Source organism: Zophobas morio, unplaced genomic scaffold, assembly GCF_036711695.1.
Source record: "Zophobas morio isolate AGI-343-1 ecotype UQ-CSIRO unplaced genomic scaffold, CSIRO_AGI_Zmor_V1 ptg001028l, whole genome shotgun sequence".
In the NCBI taxonomy this organism is placed as follows: domain Eukaryota; kingdom Metazoa; phylum Arthropoda; class Insecta; order Coleoptera; family Tenebrionidae; genus Zophobas; species Zophobas morio.
Window position 1 is genome coordinate 79,316 of NW_026973128.1, and position 11,757 is coordinate 91,072.

Here is an 11,757-nt window from a genome sequence, read left to right on the forward strand (position 1 = left end):
TTTGATGGTTCTGAGCCACCAAACACACTTAAAGCATGCAGAATCGACTCAGAATAGGAAAAGGAGACGTTTAGGTCAATTTTATGCATTCTGGCGTTCGTAGATACAAGAAAACTGTTAAAATTCTTCAGAAACGTCACTTTTGAAGTGTTTTCTTGTACTTTTAAGCCACTCAGATACCCTACGGGCTCGGAAAGTGCAACGAAACCATCAAATTTTAGCTAGAAACTGTATTTTTGTCGATTTTTATTGAATTTGAACTATATTTCAACGTTTTTTGATGGTTCTGAGCCACCAAACACACTTAAAGCATGCAGAATCGACTCAGAATAGGAACAGGAGACGTTTAGGTCAATTTTATGCATTCTGGCGTTCGTAGATACAAGAAAACTGTTAAAATTCTTCAGAAACGTCACTTTTGAAGTGTTTTCTTGTACTTTTAAGCCACTCAGATACCCTACGGGCTCGGAAAGTGCAACGAAACCATCAAATTTTAGCTAGAAACTGTATTTTTGTCGATTTTTATTGAATTTGAACTATATTTCAACGTTTTTTGATGGTTCTGAGCCACCAAACACACTTAAAGCATGCAGAATCGACTCAGAATAGGAAAAGGAGACGTTTAGGTCAATTTTATGCATTCTGGCGTTCGTAGATACAAGAAAACTGTTAAAATTCTTCAGAAACGTCACTTTTGAAGTGTTTTCTTGTACTTTTAAGCCACTCAGATACCCTACGGGCTCGGAAAGTGCAACGAAACCATCAAATTTTAGCTAGAAACTGTATTTTTGTCGATTTTTATTGAATTTGAACTATATTTCAACGTTTTTTGATGGTTCTGAGCCACCAAACACACTTAAAGCATGCAGAATCGACTCAGAATAGGAAAAGGAGACGTTTAGGTCAATTTTATGCATTCTGGCGTTCGTAGATACAAGAAAACTGTTAAAATTCTTCAGAAACGTCACTTTTGAAGTGTTTTCTTGTACTTTTAAGCCACTCAGATACCCTACGGGCTCGGAAAGTGCAACGAAACCATCAAATTTTAGCTTGAAACTGTATTTTTGTCGATTTTTATTGAATTTGAACTATATTTCAACGTTTTTTGATGGTTCTGAGCCACCAAACACACTTAAAGCATGCAGAATCGACTCAGAATAGGAAAAGGAGACGTTTAGATCAATTTTATGCATTCTGGCGTTCGTAGATACAAGAAAACTGTTAAAATTCTTCAGAAACGTCACTTTTGAAGTGTTTTCTTTTACTTTTAAGCCACTCAGATACCCTACGGGCTCGGAAAGTGCAACGAAACCATCAAATTTTAGCTAGAAACTGTATTTTTGTCGATTTTTATTGAATTTGAACTATATTTCAACGTTTTTTGATGGTTCTGAGCCACCAAACACACTTAAAGCATGCAGAATCGACTCAGAATAGGAAAAGGAGACGTTTAGGTCAATTTTATGCATTCTGGCGTTCGTAGATACAAGAAAACTGTTAAAATTCTTCAGAAACGTCACTTTTGAAGTGTTTTCTTGTACTTTTAAGCCACTCAGATACCCTACGGGCTCGGAAAGTGCAACGAAACCATCAAATTTTAGCTAGAAACTGTATTTTTATCGATTTTTATTGAATTTGAACTATATTTCAACGTTTTTTGATGGTTCTGAGCCACCAAACACACTTAAAGCATGCAGAATCGACTCAGAATAGGAAAAGGAGACGTTTAGGTCAATTTTATGCATTCTGGCGTTCGTAGATACAAGAAAACTGTTAAAATTCTTCAGAAACGTCACTTTTGAAGTGTTTTCTTGTACTTTAAAGCCACTCAGATACCCTACGGGCTCGGAAAGTGCAACGAAACCATCAAATTTTAGCTAGAAACTGTATTTTTGTCGATTTTTATTGAATTTGAACTATATTTCAACGTTTTTTGATGGTTCTGAGCCACCAAACACACTTAAAGCATGCAGAATCGACTCAGAATAGGAAAAGGAGACGTTTAGGTCAATTTTATGCATTCTGGCGTTCGTAGATACAAGAAAACTGTTAAAATTCTTCAGAAACGTCACTTTTGAAGTGTTTTCTTGTACTTTTAAGCCACTCAGATACCCTACGGGCTCGGAAAGTGCAACGAAACCATCAAATTTTAGCTAGAAACTGTATTTTTGTCGATTTTTATTGAATTTGAACTATATTTCAACGTTTTTTGATGGTTCTGAGCCACCAAACACACTTAAAGCATGCAGAATCGACTCAGAATAGGAAAAGGAGACGTTTAGGTCAATTTTATGCATTCTGGCGTTCGTAGATACAAGAAAACTGTTAAAATTCTTCAGAAACGTCACTTTTGAAGTGTTTTCTTGTACTTTTAAGCCACTCAGATACCCTACGGGCTCGGAAAGTGCAACGAAACCATCAAATTTTAGCTTGAAACTGTATTTTTGTCGATTTTTATTGAATTTGAACTATATTTCAACGTTTTTTGATGGTTCTGAGCCACCAAACACACTTAAAGCATGCAGAATCGACTCAGAATAGGAAAAGGAGACGTTTAGGTCAATTTTATGCATTCTGGCGTTCGTAGATACAAGAAAACTGTTAAAATTCTTCAGAAACGTCACTTTTGAAGTGTTTTCTTGTACTTTTAAGCCACTCAGATACCCTACGGGCTCGGAAAGTGCAACGAAACCATCAAATTTTAGCTAGAAACTGTATTTTTGTCGATTTTTATTGAATTTGAACTATATTTCAACGTTTTTTGATGGTTCTGAGCCACCAAACACACTTAAAGCATGCAGAATCGACTCAGAATAGGAAAAGGAGACGTTTAGGTCAATTTTATGCATTCTGGCGTTCGTAGATACAAGAAAACTGTTAAAATTCTTCAGAAACGTCACTTTTGAAGTGTTTTCTTGTACTTTTAAGCCACTCAGATACCCTACGGGCTCGGAAAGTGCAACGAAACCATCAAATTTTAGCTAGAAACTGTATTTTTGTCGATTTTTATTGAATTTGAACTATATTTCAACGTTTTTTGATGGTTCTGAGCCACCAAACACACTTAAAGCATGCAGAATCGACTCAGAATAGGAAAAGGAGACGTTTAGGTCAATTTTATGCATTCTGGCGTTCGTAGATACAAGAAAACTGTTAAAATTCTTCAGAAACGTCACTTTTGAAGTGTTTTCTTGTACTTTTAAGCCACTCAGATACCCTACGGGCTCGGAAAGTGCAACGAAACCATCAAATTTTAGCTAGAAACTGTATTTTTGTCGATTTTTATTGAATTTGAACTATATTTCAACGTTTTTTGATGGTTCTGAGCCACCAAACACACTTAAAGCATGCAGAATCGACTCAGAATAGGAAAAGGAGACGTTTAGGTCAATTTTATGCATTCTGGCGTTCGTAGATACAAGAAAACTGTTAAAATTCTTCAGAAACGTCACTTTTGAAGTGTTTTCTTGTACTTTTAAGCCACTCAGATACCCTACGGGCTCGGAAAGTGCAACGAAACCGTCAAATTTTAGCTAGAAACTGTATTTTTGTCGATTTTTATTGAATTTGAACTATATTTCAACGTTTTTTGATGGTTCTGAGCCACCAAACACACTTAAAGCATGCAGAATCGACTCAGAATAGGAAAAGGAGACGTTTAAGTCAATTTTATGCATTCTGGCGTTCGTAGATACAAGAAAACTGTTAAAATTCTTCAGAAACGTCACTTTTGAAGTGTTTTCTTGTACTTTTAAGCCACTCAGATACCCTACGGGCTCGAAAAGTGCAACGAAACCATCAAATTTTAGCTAGAAACTGTATTTTTTCGACTTTTATTGAATTTGAACTATATTTCAACGTTTTTTGATGGTTCTGAGCCACCAAACACACTTAAAGCATGCAGAATCGACTCAGAATAGGAAAAGGAGATGTTTAGGTCAATTTTATGCATTCTGGCGTTCGTAGATACAAGAAAACTGTTAAAATTCTTCAGAAACGTCACTTTTGAAGTATTTTCTTGTACTTTTAAGCCACTCAGATACCCTACGGGCTCGGAAAGTGCAACGAAACCATCAAATTTTAGCTAGAAACTGTATTTTTGTCGATTTTTATTCAATTTGAACTATATTTCAACGTTTTTTGATGGTTCTGAGCCACCAAACACACTTAAAGCATGCAGAATCGACTCAGAGTAGGAAAAGGAGACGTTTAGGTCAATTTTATGCATTCTGGCGTTCGTAGATACAAGAAAACTGTTAAAATTCTTCAGAAACGTCACTTTTGAAGTGTTTTCTTGTATTTTTAAGACACTCAGATACCCTACGGGCTCGGAAAGTGCAACGAAACCATCAAATTTTAGCTAGAAACTGTATTTTTGTCGATTTTTATTGAATTTGAACTATATTTCAACGTTTTTTGATGGTTCTGAGCCACCAAACACACTTAAAGCATGCAGAATCGACTCAGAATAGGAAAAGGAGACGTTTAGGTCAATTTTATGCATTCTGGCGTTCGTAGATACAAGAAAACTGTTAAAATTCTTCAGAAACGTCACTTTTGAAGTGTTTTCTTGTACTTTTAAGCCACTCAGATACCCTACGGGCTCGGAAAGTGCAACGAAACCATCAAATTTTAGCTAGAAACTGTATTTTTGTCGATTTTTATTGAATTTGAACTATATTTCAACGTTTTTTGATGGTTCTGAGCCACCAAACACACTTAAAGCATGCAGAATCGACTCAGAATAGGAAAAGGAGATGTTTAGGTCAATTTTATGCATTCTGGCGTTCGTAGATACAAGAAAACTGTTAAAATTCTTCAGAAACGTCACTTTTGAAGTGTTTTCTTGTACTTTTAAGCCACTCAGATACCCTACGGGCTCGAAAAGTGCAACGAAACCATCAAATTTTAGCTAGAAACTGTATTTTTGTCGACTTTTATTGAATTTGAACTATATTTCAACGTTTTTTGATGGTTCTGAGCCACCAAACACACTTAAAGCATGCAGAATCGACTCAGAATAGGAAAAGGAGACGTTTAGGTCAATTTTATGCATTCTGGCGTTCGTAGATACAAGAAAACTGTTAAAATTCTTCAGAAACGTCACTTTTGAAGTGTTTTCTTGTACTTTTAAGCCACTCAGATACCCTACGGGCTCGGAAAGTGCAACGAAACCATCAAATTTTCGCTAGAAACTGTATTTTTGTCGATGTTTATTGAATTTGAACTATATTTCAACGTTTTTTAATAATAATAATAATAATAATTTTTATTGAACCAATTTTAAATAAATAAATTATAAACATTGGTACAAAAGGTGCAGATACAGCAAACACTGATATTAATCTGACCTGACATTAGTATCTAACCTAACATGAGTATTAAAAGAAATTTAATTATTATTAACAATTTAAAACAGACCTAAATTTATATTTGGTATTTCTCCATTCAGCAGTCGTTGTTTTAGCAGTTTTTTTGAAGTTTCATTAAAAATGAGGCTCTTCTCTACGCCAATGACATTATTTATAACATACGCCGCCAAGTAGGAAAATGAAGACTTAAAACATACCAGGTTATGCCGTGGTATGTCAGCTGAAAAACACACATTTCTTAGGTTTTTATTGTGGATAGTTGATCGCAGCACTATTTTGTTAATCAAATAAGAAGGTACTGATGTGTGCAACACTTTGGAAACAATTGAGACATAATGAATGAAGCGTCGTTCACCTGATTTCAGCCAATTTAGTTGTCTACTGAAGGGGGTCACATGAGCAAAACGTGGAACAGTTAATGTATAGCGGGTACAAAAATTTTGAATTTTCTGTAGCCGATATTTTTGCAGCTGAGATAGACAAGGGCCGTATACTGTGTCAGCATAATTTAAATGAGATAAAATCAAAGCATCTGACAGCCGCTTTTTAGATTTAGTATCCAGATAAAACCTGTAAGGACTTATTTGCTTAAAAGATAAAAAGGTTTTTTTGCAAATGTGATTGACATGTTCCACAAACTTTAGTTGGCTATCAAGCATAACTCCCAGACTCTTAACCACAGAGGAACTTTTCAGGACATGATTGTTTACTTTTAATTCAACACGATTTCCACATTGAAGAAGCTTTGTAGGCATACCAAACAGAATCGTTTCACATTTACTGTGATTGAGTTGCAAGCAGTTGTTTACGCACCATTGCTGTACATGTTCTAGATCTCTATTTATAAGGTTAACACACGCTTCAGTTTCTTCAGGATTAAAAGTAAGATAAAGTTGTACATCATCTGCATACATGTGTACACAGCAATGTTTAATAACTTTTACTAAGTCGGCAGAATATAAAGAAAAGAGAAGAGGTCCAAGTACCGACCCTTGGGGAACCCCGGAACTTAAAGCCATCATATTTGATTTCTGACCATTACAGTCAACTAACTGAGCACGATTAAATAAATAATTCTGGAACCAATTCAAGGTGGCTCCATACACTCCATAATACTTAAGTTTGGTAACCAACAGAGATATATTGAGGCTATCAAATGCCTTGGACATGTCAAGCAGAGTTAGCAAAGTGACTTTACCATTGGAGAATCCACTAAAAATGTCATCAACCAAGGAAATGAGAACTGTAGATGTACTGAAGTTTTCTCGAAATCCAGACTGTTGCGACGGAAGAATGTTTTTCTCCATTAGAAATGTTTTAAATTGAGCACATAGTGCAAACTCAGCCACTTTTAGCGTGTTACAAATCAGACTTATTGGCCTAAAATCATCTAAAGAAACAGATGTTTTTTTCTTAGGAATCGGCTTCACCAAAGAGAAGTTCCACAGTTTAGGGACTTGTCCCTGTTCAAAAGCGAGGTTGATAATATGAGTGAGTGGTTCACTAAACCAAGTAGAAGCTAACTGAAGCATTTTACCTGTAATGCAATCCACACCAGCACAGTTAGGTTTCAAGTTTGAAACAAAGGTCTCAATTGTTGCAACATCTACCGGTTTGAATAAAAATTGATCAGATGAAAAGGATTGCATAGTAAAAGATGAAATATATTGCTGCTCACCACAGCTGGAAAACTTTGGGACAGATTCAATAAAGTGTTTATTTATGTCATTTACATTAAATTCAGTAGGTACTGTGTTATTTGTATATTGATTACCAATTTGTAGCGACTTAATTTTATTCCAATACTTCTTCTGATCATTATAAACAGAACTTAAAACATGCTGATAATAGGCACGTTTTTCGTTAGCAACAGCAAGATTATAGAAATTTCGTACTTGACAGAAAAATTGTTTATGAACAATAGATCTGGACTTTTTGTAACGAAGCCAAGCTTTCCGTTTGATTTTGCTCAGATATTTTAAATTGTCGGTATACCAAGGTTGATAATGCTGTTTCACTTTAATGGTTTTAAGAGGTGCATGAAATTCAAATAACATGAGCAAGGAATGATTAAATAAAGCAAGTTTTTCATCTATGTTTGACATTTGATAAAATCTAGACCAATCAATTTTGTTCGCGTCTTCAGCGAATTTATGTATATCAAAATTTTTGTACGACCTTATGGTTTTTAACAAGGGCTTGGGTTTCTGGTTTTCTAACGCTATTTTGCAAGAGACAGTATTATGTTCCGAAATCATCAAATCTAGCACTTCACTTTCGATAACCTGCAGATCGCTGCTAACAAAGATTAAGTCAAGTAAAGTTTCAGAGTCCGGAGTTACTCTAGTAGGATCATTAATAAGTTGCTGACAGTTGTGACTGGACATAATATGTGTCAGAAAGTCCCGACCTGGGGAATGAGTTAGGAAGTCACAGTTAAAATCTCCAACAAATACAAAATTTGAACAATTTTCTAACACAAGGAAACTAAAAATATCCTCAAGAATAGAAAAGGAACTATACGCAATATCAGGCGGTTTATAAAATACACCAAGAGTTATGGTAGTACTTTTCATTGATAGCTTGACTATTAGGTATTCTAAGCCTAATGAATCATCTACAGGTATGTCAACTTTACGATATTTCAAGTGCGATGGGATATAAATAGCAACTCCACCACCTCTGGTTTCCCTATCTTCTCGTACCAAGGTGAAGTTATTGATGTGTAGCAATTTATCGTCAATGAGAGGATTTAGCCAAGTTTCCGTCAAGGCCACTACCTCAAAAGCATTTGAAGAAACAAAATCACGAATATCAGGAACTTTATTTACAACCGATCGGATGTTGGCGTGCACAATTGTTATATATCCACAAGGTGGACTAGAAGTAGAAGTATGCCGATTAGATGAACCATTTGTTTCTGATGTGTGAGAAGCATTAGATGACACAGGCAAGTCAAGAATTTGATGTGGAATAAGACAAGTTTTTATGTTTGGGTCAAGATGAATTACACTGGTTTCCGTGCTTGAGGCTGATCGGAAAAATTTGTATCTTTTTTTCTTGAAGAGAAGTACCTGTTGACATATGTATTTGCTGGCCAGAAATCTGGATTCAGCAAAGTAGATTGGAAAGTACTAGGAGCTTTAATGGTAAAGGCGCTGCTAGTATTTTTTTTATTAAGTTCCGGTGGTTTATCTACCTCAAAATCCGCCGTATTATCCAGTTCTTTTAATACCTCCAAAATGTCCTCTTTAGTTTGAAGTGGACTAAGATTAGACACATAAATCCGACAGTATTTTATAAGAGGATTTAACTTAGATCTAGCACCAGTTAAAACGGAATGATTTTTTGAGAAGCAGCGTTCACGATTTTTTCCTTTCTTATTATAAAAATTTGGATTTTTATTAGCTCCGGTGGGTTGTGAGCTGGAAGTGTTATCATTTTTATCGTTTTTAGCATCATTTTTAGTATGAGGATCATTTTTAGTATGAGGAAAAACAGAATCAACTGAACTCAAATTTTGCCTTCCTGGGTTCTTCAACAGAATATTGGGTGAAACTATATCTGTATTTGTACTTAATTTTTTTTTCTTATTGCGACGCGATTCAACTTGAGTCCACTCGAGATCATTATTTCCCGGAATGTTGTCTACAAGATTAGGTTTAGATTGGTAAAATAGGTTGTGATTAACTTCGCTATCGATATCATAGGTAGGAAGGGTAGTAGAAGTATTTTCTGCATATACTTTAGCAGGTGAGAAAGTTGCGTTATGTGTATTTAGACACTGATTGTTACTAGTACCGGATGAAAGTAAAAGATGGACAAGCTGTATATTACTTTCTTTCAATATGTTTACTTCATTTCTGAGGATCCTAATTTCATCAATTAAGGGATTAATAGCTGACAGTAATAAGCTTTTTAGGTCCTTATCCAAGGTAGGGACATGTAAATCCGCATGATCTGAGTCCTTGACAAAAGGCTCTTTCAGATCAGTGTGGAAATTACTTTTATCATTACAACAAATCACCGAAGACTTGTCCAGAATTTGAATATTTTTTAAAAGTTTTACGCAGCTGGGATGATTAAGAGAATTGCATTTAATGCAGACCATACCACCAGCAGGAAGAGCTTTACATTTTTTGCAGGGTAAATAATTAGTCGAAGTACTTGTAAGGGTCAAAGTATTCGAAGCCCCGTCAGGATCACCAGGAGCCATTGTATTTAGACAAATAAGTGAAAGTTGCAGAGATAAGTGAGTGCAGATAAAACAAAAAAACAACAATATACCGACTTTATCGCCGCACTTTTTGTACCTCCGATAAGTTCCGATTGTACAGAAGGTTGTTTTATAGACTGTAACCTATAAAGGCAGCTACTCAAATTACTGCCTCCCCGTAATTTAGGGGGGTTGGCGGAAAGTAAGTCGACAAAAAACTTAACAATTTTTGATGGTTCTGAGCCACCAAACACACTTAAAGCATGCAGAATCGACTCAGAATAGGAAAAGGAGACGTTTAGGTCAATTTTATGCATTCTGGCGTTCGTAGATACAAGAAAACTGTTAAAATTCTTCAGAAACGTCACTTTTGAAGTGTTTTCTTGTACTTTTAAGCCACTCAGATACACTACGGGCTCGGAAAGTGCAACGAAACCATCAAATTTTAGCTAGAAACTGTATTTTTGTCGATTTTTATTGAATTTGAACTATATTTCAACGTTTTTTGATGGTTCTGAGCCACCAAACACACTTAAAGCATGCAGAATCGACTCAGAATAGGAAAAGGAGACGTTTAGGTCAATTTTATGCATTCTGGCGTTCGTAGATACAAGAAAACTGTTAAAATTCTTCAGAAACGTCACTTTTGAAGTGTTTTCTTGTACTTTTAAGCCACTCAGATACCCTACGGGCTCGGAAAGTGCAACGAAACCATCAAATTTTAGCTAGAAACTGTATTTTTGTCGATTTTTACTGAATTTGAACTATATTTCAACGTTTTTTGATGGTTCTGAGCCACCAAACACACTTAAAGCATGCAGAATCGACTCAGAATAGGAAAAGGAGACGTTTAGGTCAATTTTATGCATTCTGGCGTTCGTAGATACAAGAAAACTGTTAAAATTCTTCAGAAACGTCACTTTTGAAGTGTTTTCTTGTACTTTTAAGCCACTCAGATACCCTACGGGCTCGGAAAGTGCAACGAAACCATCAAATTTTAGCTAGAAACTGTATTTTTGTCGATTTTTATTGAATTTGAACTATATTTCAACGTTTTTTGATGGTTCTGAGCCACCAAACACACTTAAAGCATGCAGAATCGACTCAGAATAGGAAAAGGAGACGTTTAGGTCAATTTTATGCATTCTGGCGTTCGTAGATACAAGAAAACTGTTTAAATTCTTCAGAAACGTCAATTTTGAAGTGTTTTCTTGTACTTTTAAGCCACTCAGATACCCTACGGGCTCGGAAAGTGCAACGAAACCATCAAATTTTAGCTAGAAACTGTATTTTTGTCGATTTTTATTGAATTTGAACTATATTTCAACGTTTTTTGATGGTTCTGAGCCACCAAACACACTTAAAGCATGCAGAATCGACTCAGAATAGGAAAAGGAGACGTTTAGGTCAATTTTATGCATTCTGGCGTTCGTAGAAACAAGAAAACTGTTAAAATTCTTCAGAAACGTCACTTTTGAAGTGTTTTCTTGTACTTTTAAGCCACTCAGATACCCTACGGGCTCGGAAAGTGCAACGAAACCATCAAATTTTAGCTAGAAACTGTATTTTTGTCGATTTTTATTGAATTTGAACTATATTTCAACGTTTTTTGATGGTTCTGAGCCACCAAACACACTTAAAGCATGCAGAATCGACTCAGAATAGGAAAAGGAGACGTTTAGGTCAATTTTATGCATTCTGGCGTTCGTAGATACAAGAAAACTGTTAAAATTCTTCAGAAACGTCACTTTGGAAGTGTTTTCTTGTACTTTTAAGCCACTCAGAAACCCTACGGGCTCGGAAAGTGCAACGAAACCATCAAATTTTAGCTAGAAACTGTATTTTTGTCGATTTTTATTGAATTTGAACTATATTTCAACGTGTTTTGATGGTTCTGAGCCACCAAACACACTTAAAGCATGCAGAATCGACTCAGAATAGGAACAGGAGACGTTTAGGTCAATTTTATGCATTCTGGCGTTCGTAGATACAAGAAAACTGTTAAAATTCTTCAGAAACGTCACTTTTGAAGTGTTTTCTTGTACTTTTAAGCCACTCAGATACCCTACGGGCTCGGAAAGTGCAACGAAACCATCAAATTTTAGCTAGAAACTGTATTTTTGTCGATTTTTATTGAATTTGAACTATATTTCAACGTTTTTTGATGGT